The 24315-nt window shown below is 42.7% G+C and overlaps 1 long non-coding RNA gene and 1 other non-coding gene across 2 annotated transcripts in view; one reads left to right on the top strand and one right to left on the bottom strand.

Moving 5' to 3' along the window:
* The window catches only part of LOC105496385 (uncharacterized), a 99964-nt gene that overhangs the window by 58651 nt on the left and 16998 nt on the right, over positions 1-24315 (top strand). Inside the window, exon 2 of the long non-coding RNA XR_011613323.1 lies at positions 1861-2094. This is a non-coding gene — a long non-coding RNA (uncharacterized lncRNA). The remainder of the gene's footprint in view (positions 1-1860; positions 2095-24315) is intronic.
* Positions 22259-22364, bottom strand: LOC112429281 (U6 spliceosomal RNA). Its single transcript, XR_003021473.1, has one exon. It is a non-coding gene; the product is annotated as a U6 spliceosomal RNA (small nuclear RNA).

Below are 24315 nucleotides of genomic sequence, written 5' to 3'. Positions count from 1 at the left end.
CAGAGGGAAGAGCTCATGCAAAGGTCCTGAGGCAGGAAGAAACTCTGAGACTTTGAGGATGTTTTTAAAAATTCCGGTCCTGACTGGGCCCATTTGTCTATGCCTATAATCCCAGCACTTTGGGAGGCTGAGGTGGGCGGATCACTTGAGGTCAGGAGTTTGAGACCAGCCTGGCCAACATGGTGAAACCCTGTCTCTACTAAAAAGTACAAAAATTACCTGGGTGTGGTGGTGTGTGCCTGTAGTCCCAGCTACTCGGAAGGCTGAGGCAGGAGGAGTACTTGAACCCAGGAGGCAGAGGTTGCAGTGAGCCAAGATCATGCCATTGCACTCCAGCCTGGCAACAGAGTGAGACTCGTTCTAAAAAAAAAAATCCCAGTTCTTGCTATGGACTTGAGAAGAATGAAAGAGAGAGAGGAGATGGGATAGAGAGATGGAGGCAGGGGTGCAACCCTGCAGGACCTTGTAGGCATGGTAAGGATTTTGGACTTTTCTATTCAGAGCAGATGGCATCCTTGAGAAGAATGTTTAGTGTAACTCATAAGTGCATGAACTCTGCCACTCGCTAGCTGTGAGACCCTGGACGGGTGGCTTAACCCTTCAGCATCTCGATCTTCTCATCAGAAACAGAAGAACAAGCTAGTGCCTATGTCATAGGGTGGTTTTTAGGAATAAATGAGTTGCTGTATGTAAAGGGCTTATAGCAGTGAATAGCACATGAGACTTCGCAATGACCGTCGAAGGGTTTTCCTCAGCAGAATAATGTGATAAGATTTGTGGTGCTTCAAGAAATCACTCTCACTACTGCACGAGGGAAACTCGACTGCAGAAAAGACACTAGGCTGTGGGACGGAACGTAGAGTGAAGGCAGAGAGACCAGCCAGAAGATTACAGCTCCCCAGGAGTAGGATGATGGTGGCTCAGACCAGGGCAGAAGCAGTGGAGGTGAAAAGAGGACGGATGAATAGGACTTGGTGAATAGTTGGGTTTGTGTGGTGGGCTGGGCGAAGGGAGTGGGCATGAGGCAGCAGAGGAGTCGAGGATGCTTCCAAGGTTTCTAGTTTGGGCATCTTGGTGGTTGGGTAGCCAGTTTTTTGGTGGAAGGTGATGAATTAAATTTTGGACATGTTGAATTTAGACATGTGAGATGTTAAAATGGAGATGTTGAACAGGGAGATGACACATGGGGCTGCAGATAAAAATTTAGGAGCCACTAATATAAAGATGACAAAACCGTGGGAAGAGGCCAGGCACCGTGGCTCATGCTTGTAATCCAAGCACTTTGGGAGGCCAAGGCAGGTAGATCACTTGAGGCCAGGAGTTTGAGACCAGCCTGGGCAGCATGGCAAAACCCCGTCTCCACTAAAAATACAAAACTTAGCTGGTTGGTGGTGCACGCCTGTGGTTCCAGCTACTTGGGAAGCTGAAGTGGGAGAATGGCTTGAGCCCAGGACATAGAGGCTGCAGTGAGCTGTGACTGTGTCACTGCACTCCAGCCTGGGCGACAGAGCCAGACCCTGTCTCCAAGCAAGCAAGCAAGCAAACAAACAAACAAACAAACAAACAAAAAACACCACAGGAAGAGATGAAACTACTCAGAAACAGTTCATGGAGCTTGGAGTTTGGAGTCCCATAGACTTGGGTCTGAATCTCCCCACCAGTTAGCCATATGGTTTTAGGAGAGTTATTTAGCTTCTCTGATAATCAATTTTTAATCTGAAAAATGAGAATAATTATACTTACACCGAAGGGTTATTGTGGAGGTAAATGAGACAATGTGTATAAAACACTGGGCACGGAGCTCAATCAATATTAATCCCTTTTCTTCTTTTACCCCTCCTCTTCACTCATCACATACAGTTTTTCTACCTTGGTTTCTAAAGCCTTCTACATCCGAGTACACCAGGCCTGTGTGCATCTGTTGTCCAGGTGCTGAACCCAATGTAGTGCCTGTCCAGATGGGAACCTGGCTGCCCCAGGCAAGGTTGCCACACATAGGAGAGGGAGTCATGTTGTGAAATGAACACTGGTCTTCAAGACAAGTGGACCTTGATTCGAGTCTCATCTCTGCTTCCCAGTTGCTTGGGATCTCAGGTAAATCAGTGCGCCTGCCAGGGCCTCAGGCATCAGGTGATTCTGCTCTGTATTAGTTTCCTAGGGCTGTGGTAACAAAGTGCCACAAGCAGGGTGGCTTAAAACAACAGCCTCAGCCGGGTGCTGTGGCTCATGCCTGTAATCCCAGCACTGTGGGAGGCTGAGGTAGGTGGATCACGAGGTCAGGAGATTGAGACCATCCTGGCTAACACGGTGAAACCCTGTCTCTACTAAACAAAATGTAAAAAATTAGCCAGGCATGGTGGCGGGCGCCTGTAGTCCCAGCTACGCGGGAGGCTGAGGCAGGAGAATGGCGTGAACCCGGGAGGCAGAGCTTGCAGTGAGTCAAGATCGTGCCACTGCACTCCAGCCTGGGTGACAGAGTGAGACTGTCTCAAAACCAAATGAAGCCAAACCAAAAAAAAAAAAAAACAACAACAGCCTCATATTCTCTCATAGTTCTGAAGACTCAAAGTCTGAAGTCCACAGGATCACGCTCCTCTGAGACTCTAGGGAGGACCTTTTCTTGCCTCTTCCTGGCTTTTGGTGTTGGCCAGCAATCCTTGCCATTCTTTGGCTTGCAGCTGTGTCACTCTAGTCTCTGGCTCTGTGGTCACATGGCATCCTCCTCTTGGGTGTCTCTGTCTCTTCTCTTCTTATAAGGACACTGGTCATATTGGATTAAGAGCCTACCTTACTCTGGTATGACCTCATATTGACTAATTATATCTGCAATGGTCCTATTCCCAAATAAGGTTACATTCTCAGTTACTGGGGTTAGGACTTCAACCTATCTTTTTTGGGAACAACCCATAACATACTCCTAATATATTTTTTTCCTTTCAATCTGTAGAAAGTAAGAAAAAAAAATCTCTCCAGAGAAAAGAACTAGGGAACGTTAATTATATTTTCATTTGTTGTTAGAAAACAGATTTCCGACTCCTTAGAAATATGTGTTTTCTCTGTTAATTATGATCTCCTTGTGGCAAGTAATCATTGCAGGTAAAAGCTCTTTCTCATTTAGAGAACAAACACAAAGGCAAGAGTTGGACCCTGCTACATCTGGGGAGAAGAGATTTGTGCTAAATTGGAAAATACAACCCTTTTCTCCCTTCTGTGTTCTCTGGCACAATTTATTTCTAGGGTGGGGGCATTATCGGGGGTGGGGAATGTTTGCTTTCTCTGCTTCCATTAAATTGGACCTCTAGAAATCATTTGCCTTCTCCTGGTAGAGGTAGCAGTATACCTTTGCCTTCCTGCTTCAAGGACAATCCAGTGTCTGGATGTGAGAGACTCTGATGGTTTCTCCATTTCATAAAATATCTTACCAGTCAACTCCCTTGAAGAAGTCATAACTGTGGATGCTGGAAGTTAATAAAGGGCCCATGTCCAAGAGGTCCTAGGCACCAAAAACTCATGGCCAATCACGCTCCTTAATTTTTATTCAAATAAGTTGAAAACTGAGGTCCAGACAAAATCCTATGCATGGATGTTTACAGCAACTTTATTCATTATTGCCAAAACTGGAAAACAACCAAGATGTCCTTCAGTAGGTGAATGGATAAACAGCCTGTGGGTATATCCCCATGATGGAGCATCACTCAGTGATTTTTTTTTTTTAAAGCTATCAAGCCACAAAATGACATGGAAGAATTTTAAAGGCATATTGCTAAGTGAAAGAAACCATTCTGAAAAGGCTACATACTCTGTGATTCCAATGATATGACGTTCTGGAAAACGCAAAACTATGGTGGCAGTAAAAAGATCAGTAGTTTGGAAGGAGGCAAGGAGGGATGAATAGGTGGAGCAGGGGCATTTTTAGGGCAGTGAAACTATTTTGTATGATGCTGTAATGGCAGGTACATGACATTTGCCAAAGCACATAGAATGTGCCACACAGAGAGGGAACTCTAAACTATGGGCTTTAGTTATTAAAAATATATTAGTATTCATTAATCAAGTACAACATATGTACTATACTAATGCAATATATTAATAATAGGTGAACTGCTTGCAGGGTTCAGGGGAGGAGAGGGAATATATGGAAGTTCTCTGTACTTTCTGTTCACTTGTTCTGTAAACTTAAAACTGTTCTAAAACAAAAAAATAAACTCTTAAAAAACAACCAACCAAACAACCAAAGAAACAAAAACCCCTCACAGGCCAGTCACTTTGGGGAAGCTCCTGGGATCTATGAGTGTGGGACCTCTTGGGATTTTCCTTGTGAGGCAGAAGGCACTAATGCCTAATGCATCTCTTAACATCTGGGTGGCCTTATTTCAACCAGTACTCACCCTGTCTAAAAGGTTATCAGCTTTGAGTGGAGCTGCAGGCAAAAAGGTCCCATAGCTGGTCCAACAACTGTACAAGTGACCCCAGCACTTGGCAGGCCTGGTGGCAGATCAGCATATTGTATGTAGTCTGGAACATCTTAAGAATCCTAGCAGATGGTGCTAGGCAGTGACTAGGATAAGGCAAGTGAGACACTTACCTGGGGCACGAAATTAAAGGGGTTAGCCAATAAGCCTTAGCCATCAAGATTTTACTATTTTACAAGATTTTACTAATATTACTATTTTAAAGCAATACTTTAAAAAACAATGCAAAGAATTCATTGTAAACAAAATATCCAAGCTTTAAGGTGAGATCCAACCCTGTGCTTGCGTAACTTGGCCACACTCATCTCACTCTTGTCTTGGCCGCATCACATCCTGCTTTGATTTACTATTTTGAGATTTTAGTCATCTTGGCATTAATTTTTATTTTAAAAATTATTTTGGCAAAACATTGTTTATCTTGATGACTGAGATTTTGAGCACCTTCCTTTAAATTTTTTGCTCAAGGCAAGTGCTTGACTCATTACACCCTAGCCCAGGTCTTGCCCCATGCAGGTTAATATATTCAATGATCAGGTTAATATATTCATTCAGTAAATGTTAATTAAGTGTCTACCATGTAGGTACTTGGTAGACAACATAACTCGCCCCATGGGTGTCCATCCTCCTCATTCCCTGGTCAGCCCATTGTTCAAGGAACTCACCACTATGTGGCCACAGCAGTATGCATGCATCCAACACTAAGACTTCCTGGGCTGTCCCCTCTGCTCAGTGCTGAATGTTCCAGCAGCAGATGTCTTCACCAAGTCCTCAATGAGGTACCATAGCACACTGAGGGGATCTGGTGGCTGGTCGATTAATAGGTTCCCATTTGCTATGTAGGGGGAACAATTTGTTCTTACCAGAATAGACACATATCCTGGATTTCCATTGCCATCATGCCCTGGCAGCATCACCATCCATGAACTTGTGAAATGTGTCTTCATAGCCATAGTGTTCCCTTGGGCCACAGCAAGTGCAGTGAGGCAATGGGCTGGTGCTCACACAATTTGCTATTTTTACCATGCAGACATGAAGTGGCTAGCTTAGTAGAAGGTGAAGTGGTCCACTGAAGACTCAGCTTTGCCACCTTTAATCCTGGGCTGCTCTTGTGCAGGACATAGTAGTATATTCTCTGAAGCAGCAACTGGTATCTAATATGTTATCTTCCATGACCAGAATACACAGCTCCTCTCCCTTAATTCTGAGTTGCATCTACTCAGAGATCCTGAATGACACCAGAGACCACCGCTTGCCCAAGTCCTGTTTCCCTACCCAGCAGTCCAGCTCCCCTAACTGCATTCCTGTATTGAGGGCACCTACCATTTCTAACTATCTCCTCCTTCTGGCGGTGAGGCATATCCCCCAGACTTTTGGGAGTAGCTTGGATTCTAGCTTTAAGCCGGAGGACACCAGAACCGGGATATGCTGCTGACCTCATGGTGCTCATGCTTTCCCACTAGAGACTCTGACATCCAGATCCTCTATGTAGTCCCATAGTTTGCTCTGAGTATGCTAGGTACAGGAATATAGGTTGTGCACTGCACAAGTCCATAAGACAACATTCAAATGGAATAGCCTTGCCCAAGCAGTTAGGCATTAGGAAATTGCACCAACATATTGAAGGAAAGGGACATGGCAAACCAACTCTGGTGCCTAAATTTATGTGGTGATAACAACATTTATTTAATGTTTTGAAGCATTGTGCTTAGCCTTTTACATTGATCATCTCAGTTAATCCTTACAACAGTTCTGTTAGGTGATATTAATATCATCCTCATATTACAGATGGGGAAACTGAGACTCAGTGAGGTTGGGTAGCTTGCCAAGGACACACAGCCAGAAAGTGGTAGAGCCAGGATTTGAACACAGGAAGGTTAACTCCCCAGCCTTTGCACATAACCCAACCCTGGTTGTATTCCTGACTTCATTGCAAGACTGGGAGCTGGATCCACTTCTCAGAAGAACCTAAGACCTTGCCAGTATCCTAAACATGTTATGGGGGAAAGAGATTTAGAACTAGGCAAATGTGGATCAAAGCCATGCTCCACCATTTACCAATGCATCTTTGGCCTCATCCCATCATCTCTCTGAGCCTCCATTACCTGTTCCAATTTGCCTTTAATTGCTAAAAGGTATTGCACACTTACTGGATGTCAGGCACGGCTAAGAACTTTAACCACATGACCTCCTTCAGTCCTCATAACACATCTATCTGCAACCCTTTATGATAGGACCCTGGCTTGGAGGAGGGACATCCATGTGAGAACATGTATTAAAAGGGCTTTCGAAGTATCACCACGTGATATGGTTTGGCTCTGTGTCAACACCCAAATCTCATCTCGAATTGTAATCCCCATAATCCCCACATGTTGAGGGAGAGACCTGTGGGAAGTGATTGGGTCACAGGGATGGCTTCCCTCATGCTCTTCTAGTGATAGTGAGGGAGTTCTCACAAGAGCCGATGGTTTTAAAAGTGCTTGGAAGTTCCCCCTTTGCAGCATTCTCTCTCTTGCCGCCATGTGAAGAAGGTGCCTGCTTCCCCTTCCGCCATGATTGTAAGTTTCCTGAGGCCTCCCCAGCCATGGGAAACTGAGTTACTTAAACCTCTTTCCTTTATAAGTTACCCAGTTTGGGGTATTTCTTTATACAGTGTGAAAACAGACTAATACACCATTCCATGCACACATGCTCATTGGCAAGAGTGACAGTTGCTAAGTCTACTGAGCCCTGACTTACACAAGGTGTTCTGCTAAGCAGTTAGGTGCAGCATCTTGGTTATCCTTGCAGTTACTGCCAGTTTCACAGGCATCTGAACTGAGGCTCAAAGATGTGAAATAACATTCTGTGGGCCACAAAGCTAACAGGTGGTGGGGCTGGTTTTTTAACTGAGGCAGGCTTATTTTAAAGCCCATGCTCTTAAATGTTGGTACCCAAAGGCCTCTCTGGATGGTCTCTCCTCACAGGGCCCCTTCTCAAATGCTGGATATTAATTTAAAAAAACCCATGTCAATTTGATAGGTGAATGATGGTATCTCAATATTTTAATTTGTGTAACATAGATTTCCAATGGTATTAACTTTGCTCTGTCACCCAAGCCAAAGTACTGTGGTCACTGCACCCCAGGCCACTGCATTCTGTCTCCTGAGTAGCTGGGACTACAAGCATGCACCACCACACCCAGCTATTTTTTTTTTTTTTGTAGAGATGGGTTTCTGCCATATTGGCAAGGCTGGTTTCAAACCCCGGACCTCAAGTGATCCTCCTGTTTCTGCCTCCCAAACTGCTAGGATTGCAGGTGTGAGCCACTGTGCCTGGTAGCAATTAACTTCTTCTTCTTCTTCTTCTTTTTTTTTTTTAAGCAAAATCAAGTTTATTAAGAAAGTAAAGGAATAAAGGAATGGCTACTCCATAGGCAGGGTAGCCTCATGGGCTGCTGGTTGGTTATTTTTATGGTTATTTCTTGATCATATGCCAAATAAGAGGTGCATTATTCATGAGTTTTCCGGGAAAGGGACAGGCAATTCCTGGAACTTAGGGTTACTCCTCTTTTTAGACCATATAGGGTAACTTCTGGATGTTACCATGGCATTTGTAAACTGTCATGGTGTTGGTGGGAGTGTCTTTTAGCATGCTAATATGTTATAATTAGCATATAATGAGCAATGAGGATGACCAGGGGTCACTTTCATCCCCCTCTTGCTTTTGGTGGGTTTTGGCTGGTTCTTTACCACATTCTGTTTATCAGTCAGCTCTTTGTGGCCTGTATCTTGTGCCAACCTCCTACCTCATCCTGTGACTAAGAATGCCTAACTTCCTGGGAATGAGGCCCAGCCGGTCTCAGCCTCATTTTACCCAGCCCCTATTCAAGATGGAGTCGCTGTGGTTGGAACCCCCTCCATTTTACAAGAGAATTCTTCTTCTTTTGTTTTTTGAGATGGAGTTTCACTCCTGTTGCCCAGGCTGGAGTGCAATGGCGCGATCTTGCCTCACCACAACCTCTGCTTCCCAGGTTCAAGCGATTCTCCTACCTCAGCCTCCTGAGTAGCTGGGATTACAGGCATGTGCCACCATGCCCAGCTAATTTTCTATTTTTAGTAGAGATGGGGTTTCTCCATGTTGGTCAGGCTGGTCTCGAACTCCCCGCCTCAGGTGTCCCGCCTGCCTCGGCCTCCCAAAGTGCTGGGATTACAGGTATGAGCTGCTGCTCCGGGCTATTACAAGGGGATTCTTAGTCCTAAGGGTTGCAGAGGGATGATGGTCCATCTTCTACAGCTTCTTTGGGCTGAGTAGGGGCCATGATATTCCTGCCTAACTATTAGGATCTCTCATATCCAGGGTAGAGAGGAGCTCAGTCAGGCAGCATTGGTAATGCTGAGGGCCATTCATAACTCCAAAATTTTGACAAAAGATGATATCCAAAGTCAAACAATTGGTGCTGCAGTCTATTTCCTTTGGGTCAGGGTTCTCTCCAGTATTGTTCCTTCGTGGTTTGCTAGGAAGAGGTTGCTGGAAAGGGATCCTGATCTAGACTCCAAAGGAGGGTTCCTAGATCTGGTGCAAGAAAGAATTCAGGGTGAGTCCACGGAAGAAAATGAAAGCGAGTTTATTAAGAAAGAAAAGGAGGCCGGGTGCGGTGCTTCATGCCTGTAATCCCAGCACTTTGGGAAGCTGAGGTGGGCAGATCACGAGGTCACGAGATCAAGACCATCCTGGCCAACATGATGAAACCCCGTCTCCACTAAAAATACAAAAATTAGCTGGGCGTGGTGGTGCGTGCTTGTAATCCCAGCTACTCGGGAGGCTGAGGTAGGAGAATCTCTTGAGCCCGGGGGGCGGAGGTTGCAGTGAGTTGAGATCGTGCCATTGCACTCTAGCCTGGTGACAGAGCGAGAGTCCGTCAAAAAAAAAAAAAAGAAGAGTAAAAGAATAAAAGAATGGCTACTCCGTAGGCAGAGCAGCCATGATGAACTTCATAATGTCTTTTGGTCACTCCTATTTTAACTCCTGTGGATCGCAAGATCATGTCTTTTGTCCATTTAAAAAACGGGGTTAGGGTGTGGTCCTCTTCATACTGATGGAGAAGAAATTTTAGATCTTATGTTCTTCATTATATGACAAATAGTATTTTTTGAATTTTAATTTTGTTTGTGGTGCTTCCTGATGTATAAAAGGTAGGCAGATGACTATAGTCAAGTATATCAGTTTTTCTTTTTTGAGTCTTTCCTTTTGTCTTTTTCTCCTCTTGCTTGAAAAGTCATACTTCCCTTGATATCAGAAAAAAATACTAATCTATATTTTATCCTAGTTTTTCATGGTTTTGTTAAAATAATAGCTCTTTGCTTTGAAATTTATTTTATTTTACATTATTATTGTTATTATTATTATTATTATTGAGACAAAGTCTTGCTCTGTCACCCAGGCTGGAGTGCAGTGGCATGATCTTGGCTCACTGCAGCCTCTGCCTCCTGGGTTCAAGCGAATCTCCTGCCTCAGCCTCCCGTGTAGCTGGGACTACATGAGTGCGCCACTATGCTCAGCTAATTTTTTGTATTTTTAGTAGAGATGGGGTTTCGCCAGGTTGGCCAGGCTGGTCTCAGACTCCTGGCCTCAAGTGATCTGCCCGCCTCGGCCTCCCAAAGTGCTGGGACTACAGGCGTGAGCCACTGCGCCTGGTTGAAATTTATTTTGATATATGGTATGAAACTGAACTTTTTCCTGCCCCAAATTGTTAATGAATTGTTCCTGCATTATTTATTGAGCACCCCACAAAACTCCTCATTAATTAATTAATTAATTTTTTTAGACGGAATCTCCCTCTGTTGCCCAGGCTGGAGTGCAGTGGCATGATCTTGGCTCACTGCCACCTCCGCCTCCCGAGTTCAAGCGATTCTCCTGCCTCTGCCTCTGGAGTAGCTGTACCACGGGCGCGTGCCACCACACTCGGCTAATTTTTGTATTTTTAGTAGAGACAGGGTTTCACCATTTTGGCCAGGCTGGTCTTGAACTCCTGACCTCAAGCAATCTGCCTTCCTCGGTCTCCCAAAGTGCTGGGATTACAGGCATGAGCCACAGCGCCTGACTGAAATTCTCCATTAATTTAAGTGCCACTTTAAACAATACTAAATTCCTATGTAGACTTGGGACTCTTTTCAGGCTTATTCTTTCATAGCTATGTCTATTCTTTGATGCTGCTTTAATTATTATAATTTTACAACCCATTTTATATCTGGTAGATAAAACGCATTATTTATATTTTTTAAAATTTTCATTATTATTTAACCTCTTTTATTTTCTGTTCGAACTTTAGACTAATATTTTTAACTTTTATAAGCTTTCCAGCCAGGGAGTTTTTTGCCTTTTTTTTTTAAGACGGAATTTCGCTCTTGTTGCCTAGGCTGGAGTGCAATGGTGCGATCTTGGCTCACTGCAACCTGCGCCTCCTGGGTTCAAGCAATTCTCCTGTTTCAGCCTCCTGAGTAGCTGGGATTACAGGCATGCGCCACCATGCCCAGCTAATTTTGTATTTTTAGTAGAGATAGGGTTCTCCATGTTGGTCAGGTTGGTCTCAAACTCCTGACCTCGGTGATCTGTCCACCTTGGCCTCCCAAAGTGCTGGGATTACAGATGTGAGCCACCACGCCTGGCCTTTTTTTTTTTTTTTTTTTTTAAGTTGGAGTCTTGCTCTTGTCACCCAGGCTGTAGTGCAATTACCAGATCTCAACTCACTGCAACCTCTGCCTTCCGGGTTCAAGTGATTCTCCAGCCTCATCCTCCTGAGTAGCTGGGATTACAGGCACCTGCCACCATGCCTGGCTAATTTTTGTATTTTTAGTAGAGATGGGGTTTCACTATGTTGGCCAGGCTGGTCTTGAACTCCTGACTTCAGGTGATCCACCCGCCTCGGCCTCCCAAAGTGCTGGGATTACAGGCATGAGCCACTGCATCTGGCCCTAGCCAGGTTTGAATTGCAATTCTATTAAACTTTCATATAACTTTAAGCAGAAATAATCCATTTGAAATATTGTTTTCTTATCCTTGAATATGGTATGTTCTCTAACTATGCAAATCTTTTTTTATATTCTCTACAAAGTTTTGTCACTGCTTTAAATAATTCTGCATGTATCTTTTTTTTTTGAGATGGAGTTTCACTTGTCTCCCAGGATGGAGTGCAGTGGTGCGATCTTGGCTCACTGCAACCTCCTCCTCCCAGGTTCAAGCGATTCTTCTGCCTCAGCCTCCTGAGTAGCTGCAACTACAGGTGCATGTCGCCACGACGTGCTAGTTTTTTATATTTTTAGTAGAGACAGGGTTTTACCATGTTGGCCAGGCTGGTCTCAAACTCCTGACCTTAGGTGATCCGCCTGCCTTGACCTCCTAAAGTGCTGGGATTACAGGCATGAGCCATCACGCCTGGCCCTGCATGTATTTTAAACATTTTATTTGTAGGTTAAAAAAATCAATCAATCAATCAATCAATCAATCATTTAATGATCTATCATCTGTCAACTGGGATCATCTTCCAGGGGACTTTTGACAATCTCTGGACACATTTTTAGTTGTCACAACTGGAAACTAGCTATTAGAATCTGTTGGGTAGAGGCCAGGGATGCTGCTATACATTGTACAATGCCCAGGGCAGCCCCTACACACAAAAATTATTAGTGTCAGATGTCAGTAGTGCTTACGTTAAGAAACTATCATCTGGCCAGGCGTGGTGGCTCGTGCCTGTAAATCCCAGCACTTTGGGAGGCTGAGGTGGGCAGATCACAAGGTCAGGAATTTGAGGCCAGTCTGGCCAACATTGTGAAACCTTGTCTCTACTAAAAATACAAAAAATTAACTGGGTGTGCTGATGTGTGCCTGTAATCCAAGCTACTTGGGATTTGAGGTAGGATAATTGCGTGAACCTGGGAGGCGGAGGCTGCAGTGAGCCAAGATCACACCATTGCACTCCAGCCAACTCTGTCTAAAAAAAAAAGAAAAGAAAAAAAAGTGTCATCTATCTATATTGTGAGTGAAGTCTTTTCCCCACGGATTGTCCTACTGGCAGAGCAGTAACTTGGTCAGTAACAGAGGAGATCTGTTAAGCGTGTGGGGGGTTCGTCCATGTTCTCTGGGTGTTTGCTTGAAGCCCTGGGAAGAGCAGCCTCCCTTGAGAGGCAGCATCCCTTGACTTTCACAGAGCCTAAGAACACGATGGTGTGTGGCCCTTGACCATGGCTCAGGCTCTTACAGTTCTCTTAGAGAGACTAGGTGTCCCAGAGGAGGTGCCTTCTGTGGAGAGACCAAGAAGGCCTGAAAGAAAATCCATAATTCCGCCAAACTCACATCTGGTGATGGAAATCAGAGGTATGGTTGCTGGGGTTGGGGAGAGGATAGAGTGGAAGGGCCTCAAGGGAAGTTTTGGGGATTATTTCTGGCACAGTGAGCCTGGGCGACAGAGAGTGTTTTTCCCCAGGACTTTTTATTCTTTAAACAAGGCACAACTATAGGTGCAGTATCCCCCCTCTTTTTTTTTGAGACAGGGTCTCGCCCTGTTGCCCAGGCTAGAGTGCAGTGGTGCAATCACAGCTCACTACAGCCTCAGTCTCCTGGGCTCAAGTGATCCTTCTGCCTTAGGCTCCTGAGTAGCTGGGACTAAGGGCATGTGCCACCAAGCTTGGCTAATTTTATTATTATTATTTATTTTTGGCAAAGACATCGTCTCACTATGTTGCCCAGGCTGATCTCCAACTCCTGGGCTCAAGTGATCCTCCTGCCTTGGCCTCCCAAAGTGCTGGGATTAATTACAGTTGTGAGCCACTGTGCCTGGCCGTCCAGAAGGCCCTTGATATCCTGCTCCAGCCCCAGCTCATTCCCCTTTCTCTCTCCCCAGAGGCAGCCAATGTCCAGAAATTGGTAAGTATCTTTCACATCCATTTTTTTGTATTTTTTCAAGCAATGTAGTTTGGTGTGTTTTTTTTTTCCAATTTTTTTATTGCAGTAAAGTATACGTAATATAAGATTTACCATCTTAACCATTTTAGTCTATTAAGTACATTAATTAGTTACTCACCTAATTAAGTAATTAAATAATTTGGTATATTAAGTCCATTTAGCATATTAAGTACAGCGATATTAAGTACATTCATATTGCTGTGCAACCATCACCACCGTCCACCTCCGGAACTCCTTTCATCTTGCAAAACTGAAACTCAGTACTCATTAAGCAATAACACCTCCATTCCCCCAGCTCCTGACAACCACCATTCTACTTTCTGTTTTTATGAATTTTGCTCTTCTAGAGACTTCATGTAAGTGGAATCATATAGTATTTGTCTTTTTGTGTTTGGTTTATTTCCCTTAGCTTAATGTCCTCAAGGTTTATCCGTATTGTAGCATGTGTCAGAATTTATTTCCTTTTTAAGGCTGAATATTATTCCATTTTTGTGAGTGTATATAGATACACACACACCACACACACACACATATATATGCACACACACATACTGTACCACATTTTGTTTATCTGTTCTTTCATCAATGGACACTCGGGTTTCTTCTACCTTTTGGCTATTGTGAATAATGCTGCTGTGAACAGGTGTACAAATACCTTTCTGGGACACAGCTTTGAATTCTTCTGGGTATATATCCAGAAGTGTAATTGCTAGATCATATGGTAATTTTATGCTTAATTTTTTGAGGAACTGCCATGTTGTTTTTCACAGTGGCTGTATCATTTTACACTCCTACCAACGGTGTACAAAAGCTCTGATTTCTCTGTATCCTCAGCAACACTTGTTTTTTCTCTCTCTCTGCTTTTTTCTTTTTTTTTTTTTTTGAGATGGAGTCTTGCTCTGTCAGCCAGGCTGGAGTGCAATGGTGCGACCTTGGATCCCTGCAACCTCCGGGTTCAAGGTTTCAAGTGGTTCTCCTGCCTCAGCTTCCCGAGTAGCTGGGATTACAGGCACGCACCACCACGCCTGGCTAAATTTTGTATTTTTAGTAGAGATGGGGTTTCACCATATTGGCCAGGCTGGCCTTGAACCCCTGACCTCAGGTGAAGTGCTGGGATGACAAGTGTGAGCCCCCGTGCCTGGCCTCTCTCCCCTTTATTAATAGTAGCCATCCTAATGGGTGTGAAGTGGTATCTCATGGCTTCAGTTTGCACTTCCCTAATGATTAACGATGTTGAGCATCTTTTCATAGGCTTATTGGCCATTATCTTCTTTGGAGAAATGTCTACTCGACTCCTTTGTCTATTTTTGATTTGGGTTGTGTGTTTTTGTTGCTTGTTGAGTAGTGTGTTTTTAAACATTACCCTTAAAGTACCACACTGTGCGTATTTTTTCTGCATTTTCTTTTTCACTTAATATTCTTTTTAATTTTTAATTTTTATTTTTTTTGAGACAGTCTCGCTCTGTCATCCAGGCTGGAGTGCAGTGGTGCAATCTTAGCTCACTTAAACCTTCGTCTTCTGGGTTCAAGCAATTCTCCTGCCTCAGTCTCCTAAGTAGCTGGGATTATAGGCGCCCACCACGATGCCGGGCTAATTTTTGTATTTTTAGTAGATATGAGGTTTCACCATGCTGGCCTGGCTGGTCTTGAGCTCCTGATCTCAAGGGATCTGCCCGCCTCGGTCTCCCAAAGTGCTGAGATTACAGGTGTGAGCCACCGCACCCGGATCCATTTAATATTCTTTACTTAATTTGTTTTAACTGCTGTATAATACTCTATTGTGTTGCATACTTCTCTTCTCCGGTCTTCTATTATCGGACATTTAGGTGGTTTCCAATTGTTCCATATGACACTGCTTCAGTGAACATCACTATTCGTTTGTGTATATTTATTTTTTAACCAGTCATAATATTGTTTTTCAGTTGGTTCTCTTGTGTTCTCTAGAAAGACAATATTATCACAAACTGAAAATAATACTTTTGTTGCTTTCTTTCCTATAGTTATGATTCACATCTATTTCTGGTCTGGTACTGCTTAGAAATTTCAGAACAGTAGTAAACAGCATTGGGAACAGTGACTATCCTTGTTTTGTTCTTGACGTTAATGAAGTTGCCTCCTGAATTTTACTGTTAAGGATGATTTCGGCTTTTGGTTTGAAATGTTAATTTTTATTTATCATCTTGAGGTATTATTTTTCATTTGAATTTATAAAATGAATTTTATAGACTAAATATTATTATAGTATTTTTTTCTTTTACAAATTATTACAGTAATAGCCTTCTAATATTGAAACAACCTTGGAGTTTTTTGATGTATTATTCTCCCAGTCTATTGCAGGATTATGTTTGCTTGTATCTTTTTAGTATTTTTGTATGTATAACATATTAAGTGTGATTGGCCGGTTTTTGTTGTTGTTGACTATCTTTTAAGTCACAGTTACAAGGTTTTTTCTTTCCTAATAGGACATTATTCAGATATAATTTACATACAGTAAACTACAAAAACCTTAAGTGTACAGCTTGATGAATTCTGACAAATATATACACCTCAGTCACCATCATCCAGATCAAGATATAGCACATTTTCGTGGTCCCAGAACATTCCCTTGTGGCCCCTCCAGTCAGTCTTCCATCCACACCCCAGCAACCACTTCCCTGGTTTCTTTTTTTTTTTTTTTTGAGACGGAGTCTCACGCTGTTGCCCAGGCTGGAGTGCAGTGGCGCGATCTCGGCTCACTGCAAGCTCCGCCTCCCGGGTTCCCGCCATTCTCCTGCCTCAGCCTCCTGAGTAGCTGGGACTACAGGCGCCCGCCACCGCGCCCGGCTAATTTTTTGTATTTTTAGTAGAGACGGGGTTTCACTGTGGTCTCGATCTCCTGACCTTGTGATCCGCCCGCCTCGGCCTCCCAAAGTGCTGGGATTACAGGCTTGAGCCACCGCGCCCGGCCAACACTTCCCTGGTTTCTATCAGCAGATATTAGTTTGGTCTGTTCTGTCCTTGAACTTGTCCTATATATGATCATATAGTTTGTACTCTTCTGTATCTGGTTTTTTTCATTCAACATAAAGTTTATATTAAAAAATTTTAAAAAGTTTTTAAAATTTGTTTTTTTGGAGATGGAGTCTTGCTATGTTGCCCAACCTGGAGTGCAGTGGCTATTCACAGGTGTGATCATAACTCACTGCAGCCTCAAACTTCTGGGCTTAAGTGATCCTCCAGCCTCAGCCTCTCGAGTAGTTGGGACTGCCTGGTGCCTGGCTGCGTAATGTTTTTGCGGTTCATCCAGAATATTTTATCAATAGTTTTGCTAGCTTTGTAAAATGAACTGATAAGATTTACATGTTTTGGTCAGGCATGGTGGCTCGTGCCTGTAAGCATTTTGGGAGTCTGAGGCAGGAGAATCGTTTGAGCCCAGGAGATTGAGGCTATAGTGAGCTATGATGGTGCACTGCACTCCAGCCTGGGTGACAGGGTGAGACCCTGTTTCAAAAAAAAAAAAAAATTTACATCTTTTTCTTTTCATGCCCTGAAAGAGCTAATGTTACAAAATTTATTTGTTCTGTGAAAGGTGAGGTAACTCATCTGTGAAATCATCTGAGGCTATAACCATTTTAGGAGGCAATACTTTAAGAACTTTCTTTAAATATTTTTCCTTTATTATTGTTCTATTCAGATAGTCTACTTTTTGTTGAAGCAATTTTTTAATGTTATGTTTTCCCAGAAAGTAATCCATTTCATTGCAGTTTTGAAATTATAAGCATATAATTGTATGTAGAGTCCTCTTAGAGTTTTAAAACCTGTAGTTTCCCTTTTGGCATTTATAACATTTATTCGTGTTCCTTTTTTTTTTTTTTTTTTTTTTTGAGACAAAGTCTCGCTCTGTCACCCAGGATGGAGTGCAGTGGTGCAATCTCAGCTCACTGCAACCTCTACCTCCTGGGTTCAAGAGATTCTCTGACTCAGCTTCCCAAGTAGTTGGGACTATAAGTGCAACACCATGCCTGGCTAATTTTTGTATTTTTTGTAGATATAGAGTTTCGCCATGTTGGCCAGGCTGGTCTTGAACTCCTGGCCTCAAGTGATCCACCCGCCTCGTCCTCCCAAAGTGCTGGGATTACAGATGTGAGCCACCACGCCTGGCCTGTTTGTGTTTCTTCTAATGGTAGAAGCAAAGCTGTTTTATGAACCAACTCTAAAATTTATTTATTAATCCTGCTGTCTTTCTGATTGTTAAGATTACTAATCAATAATATTTGCTTTTAACTGTTTTACAGCTTTCGTCCCCTGGTTATTTTGATCTTTTATTAAAACCAAACTACTTAAATGAAAGTTTAGTTTACCTATTTTTATTTTTTTCTGATTAACCATAAAGGCTATTTAAGGCTACAAATTTGCCTATGAATCAGCTTTGTCTCATCTCCTAAGATTTCTTATATGTTTTCTCTTTTCCATTGTTTTTAACTAGTCTGTTTGCAGTTTTGATTTTTGCTCTTTAGCTCAAATATTATCCAGGAGAGCACTTAAAAATATCTAAGTGATTGGGTTGTTTAGTTTGTGCGATAGGAAAGAAGTGTTTAGAATTCCCCATGGCTTTCTAGGGAACGTGTTTCCGTCTCTTTAGCATCCTTTGCGTTATACACAGCAGTGACAGATGTAGGTGTAGGAGCTTTAGGGGAGCTCAGTCTGAGTCCAATTACTCTGCATAAAAAAGAGCGCAAGATAGATGCCTCTTTAGAGTTACCAGGGAGATGTGAGAAGGGAAGGGTGCAGATGCCTTATGGCTGAGACACAGGAAATTCACAGAACTTATGAGTAAATGGGCCCAGTTGGAAGTTGGAATATGGGTAGGAAGGGAACTGGCTGAGAGTTAATTTTGGAACAGCATATTGGAATGAGCAAGATTTAACTGCTTTACTTGTATAGAGTCTAACCTGTAGACAACCAGGAATCATTTAGGATTTCTTGCACGCAAGTGACATGATTGAGATTTATTCTCAATGTTAAGATCCCACTCACCTCCCAGAATGCTGGTAGTCAGGCAGAAGATGGAAAGATTCTTTTTTGGAGCATATGACAAGCCCAAGAGTAGAGCCCTAACGACACTGACACCGGAGTCTTCTCAACAAAGTGTCCTGTTCAGATCTCCTTGTATGACTCTTAGTTGAAAAGCTCAAAAGTCTCAATCAATTTTCAGTGTCTCAGTCTTTAATATGAGCAGAAAATCAAAAGTCACTTGACATTTAAGAAAAGCTTCTACCACGAAGGATAAATAAACAAATAAGCAAATAAACAAATAAGCAAAGAAAAAAAAGCAAGCTAGAGGAGGTAGATGATGCAGGGAGAAGAAATCTTAAAAACATTAACATTCTCAGAGATACAACACAAGATAGAAAGATATGGCACTCATGAAACAAGTAAGGAATGCTGATGAAAAGAACACACAGAATTCAGAGAACAATAAAACACCAGAAACACAAAGAAATTAACAGCAAAAAAAAAAAAAATGCTTAAACATGAACAATTCACCAGAAGGATTGAATGGTAAAGTTGAGTTAATATTTCAAAAAGAAAGTGATGTCTACAAAGAAATGGGAAACAGGAAAGAAAAAGATAAGAAGAATTAGAGAAACAGACTAGGGGGTCCAACATCCAAAAAACAGGAGTTTAAGAATGAAAGGATATAGAAAATGAAAGGGCACGCATCATCAAAGAAATAAGGAAAATTTCTAGAACTGAAGGATGTGGAATTCTAGATTGATGAGACCCATCAAATGCTCAGTAAAACAGACATACACTTTTGAAAAGAGATTTTTTTCTTTCTTTTTTTTTTTTAAGAATTATGCATCTGAATTTTCTGGTTTACTTAGAAGATAATTAATGCTAAAATTGGAGAACACAAGTTAACTTTATTTTTAATTTTTTAATTTTTTTTGAGACGGAGTCTTGTTCTTGTTGCCCAGGCTGAAGTATAATGGCAAGACCTCGGCTCACTGCAACTTCTGCCTCCTGGACGCAAGTGATTCCCCTGCCTCAGCCTCCCGAGTAGCTGCGATTACAGGAGTGTGCCACCACCTTGCCCAGCTAATGTTTGTATTTTTAGTAGACATGGGGTTTCACCATGTTGGCCAGGCTAGTTTCGAATTCCTAACCTTGTGATCTGCCCGCCTCAGCTTCCCAAAGTGGTGGGATTACAGGTGTGAGCCACCGCACCCACCCAAGTTAACTTTAATGCCAGAGTTGGAGAATACAAGATAATTTGTGATTTGCATGTGGCCAGACTGCATATAAAAGGACCTGTGGCTGCATCTGATAACCAGTGTCATGTCAAAGAAATAGACATTCCTATAATGAAAGAATGTCATGTAGAAACATAGTATCCTAATTTTTAAAGTATTTTAGATTTGGTTGAGAGAACAATCTGTCACTTACAAAATAAGGAGGAGGAAAAAACAAACAATTTACCCCCCCCCTTTTTTTAGAGCTATATAGTTTACAAAGTGCTGTAGCCTATGTGTGATAAACTAGCTAAATTTATCTTTTTTTCTCAGAACAATAATAAACATATCAATTAATCTTAACAATATCGCAAGTGAGGCATTATGGCTCCCATATTGCAGACAAGAATGAGGCTCAGAGAGGTTAAGCAAATTGTCCAAGTTCATAGAGTTGAGATGGCAGAGGTGGGGTTTAAATGGCAGTCTCTGATTCTCTTGGTCTGTCCCTTATCATCACCTTGAGGTCACAAGACGGTTGAAGAAGGAAGAAGGAGAAAGGGTGGAAAACAAAGGGCAAAAAAGAATGTGTACCAGCCCTGCCTTTTGTGACATCTCTCTGAAGTCCACCCAGCAGCCTCTTCTTAAGTATCATTTGCCAGACTATACTATGTGGCCACCTCTCTTGGCAGAGGAAGCTGGGAAATGCAGCATTTTAATTGGACTGCTTCCTTGGGTGAAACCAAATCTCTGTTAGGAAGAAAGATTTGAGTTGGCAGCCAGGAGTCTCTGTGAAAGCCAGGAATGAAAGCAGCTAAGGTGTCCCTTTCTTTGGCTAGCTAGAAGCTGTTTACATGGATAGTCTTTTTTTTTTCTCCCCTTGACTTTGGATAATGTGGATTATTTTCATGCAGTAGAACCAAAATTTCTATATAGTGCGTGTATTTAATATTTAAATATGGCGAGTTCACTGGCTTTTTCTGTCCTTGGACAAGATTTTGATGATGGTTCCAAATCCTGTTAAATTTGATCTGAGTTGTTTTGCTAAGTAGCACTCAGTGTTTTAAGCTCCCTGAAAGTTGTTACCCATAGTTTTCTAGGCTTTTCTTTCTGTGCCCTCTTCCCCAGGACCATTTCCTCTCTGTCCTCTTCCCCACTTCCCATTCTCCTTCTCCACCAGTTCAATTGCTGTCACCTCTTACTGAAATCTCAGCTCATGCAATGCCAGAGAGAATCTCTAGTTCAACCAGTTGGTGTTGCAGACAGGGAAACTGAGGCTCAGAAAGTCAGGGCGATCTCTGGCAAGGACTAATGCCCTCTGGCTCTCCTCAGTCTTCTTGAAGTAAGGTCAGTGATTCTTATTCCCAGGAGGAAAGACAGAGAGTGAAGGCCCTGAACTGGGAAAGAGACTAGGGGCATTCGAGGAAACAAAAGGAGGCTGGCATGGCTGCAGCGCAGGGAGTGAGGAGGAGATTGGCTTGAACCAAAGCTAGAAGGGTTCTCAGGATCATGGGAAGCCAATGCATGCAGGTGATGCTGAGGATATGGGGTATATCGGCTTCTGAAGGGTATCAGCTGGGAAATGATGTAATTTAGCTTCAAATCTTAAAGGGTCCTTATGCCTGCTTCATTGAGACATATTGGGAAGGGCAAGAACACAAAAGAGGAGAAGAGTGAGGGCTACTACAATTGTCCTGGGAAGAGATAATGGAGGCTTGAACTAACGTAAAGGCAGTCGGTTTGGAGGGGTGAGTGGATGGACGTAGAGTGTATTGTCAGGCTTTGATGACAGATTTGGGGATGGAAGTATGGGAGAGGGGAAAGGGAGAGAATCCTAGGGTTCTGTCTTGTGCAAATAAGTAGATGAAAGAGCCAAAGAGTCCTTCATGGAATTAGGGAGCACTGGAGGAGGAAAATATTGGAGTGGAACATCCAAAATTCACTTTCGTGCTGAAATTTCTGTGATACAATCTCGTGGAGATGTCAGTAAGGTAGCTAGATGAATATTATGAGCCAGATTTTTCTGTTTTATTTCTAATTGGCTATTGTTATATATAGGAAAACTATTGCTTCATACAAATATATATATATTTATATATATATATATATATTTTTTTGAGATGATCTCATTCTGCTGCTCAGGCTGGAGTGCAGTGGTGGGAACACGGCTCACTGTAGCCTCAACCTCCTGGGCTCAAGTGATCCTTAAACCTCAGTGTCTCTATTAGCTGTGACTATAGGCATGCGCCACCATATCTGGATGATTTAATTTTTTTTTTTTTTTTTGTAGAGATAGGGGTCTCAGTATGTTGCCCAAGCTGGTATCAAACTCCTGGGTTCAAGCAATCTTCCTACCTCAGTCTTCCAAAGTGTTGGGATTATAGGCATGAACCATTGAGTCCAGCTGCAAATATACTTTGTATTAGACCATTTTACTGGCTTCTCTTATTAGTTCAAATAGCTTTTCTGTGATGTTTTTGGTGTTCTGATATGTAATTATATTGCCTGCTAATAATGATAAATGTGTTTCTTCCTTTCCAACCATTTTACCCCTTATTATTTTTCTTGTTCTATCACATTGGCTATAGTAGAGGTCTTTTTACAGTTAGCTTTTTAAATATATATAATTTTTAATAAAAAAATATGGAATGCTTCATGAATTTGGATGCCATCATTGTGTAGGGGCACACTAATCTTCTCTGTATTGTTCCAATTTTAGTATATGTGCTGCCAAAGCGGGCACTACAGTTAGTTTTAATGGTAAACATAATATTTGAAGTTTGAGCAGCTAAGAGGAAGATGATTTTGAGACAGTTTCGAGGCAGTGTATACAGCTCAGAAATCATGACAGAAGCTTAGATGTGGTGTGATAATGCCTTTGAATAAGGTGATGTCTTAGTTCCTGCTGCTGTCACACAATGCCACAGACTGGGTAATTTATAGTGAGCAGAAGTTTATTGGCTCATGGTCTGGAGGCTGGGAAATCCAAGATCAAGGGGCCGGCATCGGACGAGGGCCTTCTTGCTATGTCATCTCATGGTGGGAGGGCAAAGAGACGGTGAGAGAGTGAGCAAATTGTCCAACTCGCAGCCTCAAACCCTTAAATGCATTCATGGAAGTGAAGCCTTCATGACTAAACACATCCCTTGAGGCCCCACCTCCCAAAAGGCCCCACCTCCTGACACTGTTGCATTGAGGATTCTGTTTCCAACACATGCTTTTTGGGAGACACAGTCAAACCAGAGCAGGTGATAACTGAAGACATAAAAAGGGATATAAATACCAATTCTCTTACCCTCATACTCATAGCCAGAAGAATGGTCTGTCCATAAAACATGATCACAGTGCTTCAAACCTGAAGCATGGTGGTCAGATTGACAGGAAACTAAGAATATCTAAACAGTAAATGTTAAAGTTGGGTACAGTGTGTTCATTTGGAAAAGAGAACAGAGAAGAAATTGATCATAATTCTCAGTTTATGAACAGCTGTAAAAAGGTAGGATCAGAAGAAATCGACACATAAGTATATTTTAAAATCAGTGTCCATGATTGAAGCTTAATCTTCCAAAGTATCCTGTAATGACTATAATTTATGTAATGCCAGTGTGCATATAACATATCACTTGGTTTCCTCAACACCTCAGTGATATGGGTAGTAATTCACATTTATCTACAATTTGACATTTTCTAACATGCTTAGATTACCTCATTTGATGTTTACATTCCCAGGGTTTACTCCCTTGCAATTAAGGCTCCAATAAAAATCCATCTGCTTTTAGTTCTTTGAACAGAATGTCCTGCATTCTCTCTACTCGGCCTTTGTCCATGTGGCCCACCTTGTGATGCCTGTTTCTCCTTCACAACCCAGTTCAGCCCCAAGGAAAGGCCTCTGTTCCATTGTCAAAAGGGAGAGGTGCATGTAGCCAGCAAGGCCTTGAAGGAATACAAGCCAAGTAGCAGGTGTAGCACAACTCAAATATGCTGTGCTATTTGACACTGCATTACCTACTGGCCTAAGCTTTGCTGAGCTCCCTTGCTTTAGGGGAGAAAAGAAAAAAAAAAAAGTCCTCTTTAGCCAGCTGCATTTCTTTTTCCCATTTCCAGAATGTACCAGGGAGGGTACACATGTGATTGTCCATGGGCTCACCTTTACCCATCACTCCTCTGGGGCAGATGCCAAATCATGTGTCTCGTGATGCAAGAGCTTCATGGGGGTGGAGCAGGGCTAGGTGCTGTCTCAGAGGGAATGAATGGCCCAAAGCTCCAGGTCTGGACAGTCTGAGGCCCTCTTGCTGGGAGTAGCATTTTGGGAAAAATGAAATACACTTGGCTGGATCTGAAACTTTCTGCAGTTAGAGTTGGTTGTGTGGAAGGGGATCTTGGGTGGCCTTTAAGCCTTGGAGACCCCCAGTCCAAGATCTCTAAGGATGTATTCCTAGACCCTTCCAGCTTGTCTGCATTGCCAGTGTTGGTCACTCTTCTGTGCATGCTCCAAGCTTTCTCTGCTGTCAGGTTGCAAGATTGCTGTGGAAACAGGCCGAGCCTATTCCATCTCGCTCAGTCACAGGGCCTTGTCAGGTGCCTGGCACACAGGGCTGCAGCAAGTGTTGGTTGATTTGAAACCACAGTTGAGCCTCCTGCCTCAGCATCTCAGTCATTGCTCCATAGCCGGTCACGTGGCTGCCTACAAAGGA

Source organism: Macaca nemestrina, chromosome 15 (genome assembly GCF_043159975.1).
Source record: "Macaca nemestrina isolate mMacNem1 chromosome 15, mMacNem.hap1, whole genome shotgun sequence".
Classification (NCBI taxonomy): domain Eukaryota; kingdom Metazoa; phylum Chordata; class Mammalia; order Primates; family Cercopithecidae; genus Macaca; species Macaca nemestrina.
The sequence above is the reverse complement of the archived record's forward strand: the minus strand, read 5'-3'. Positions and strand labels throughout refer to the sequence as shown.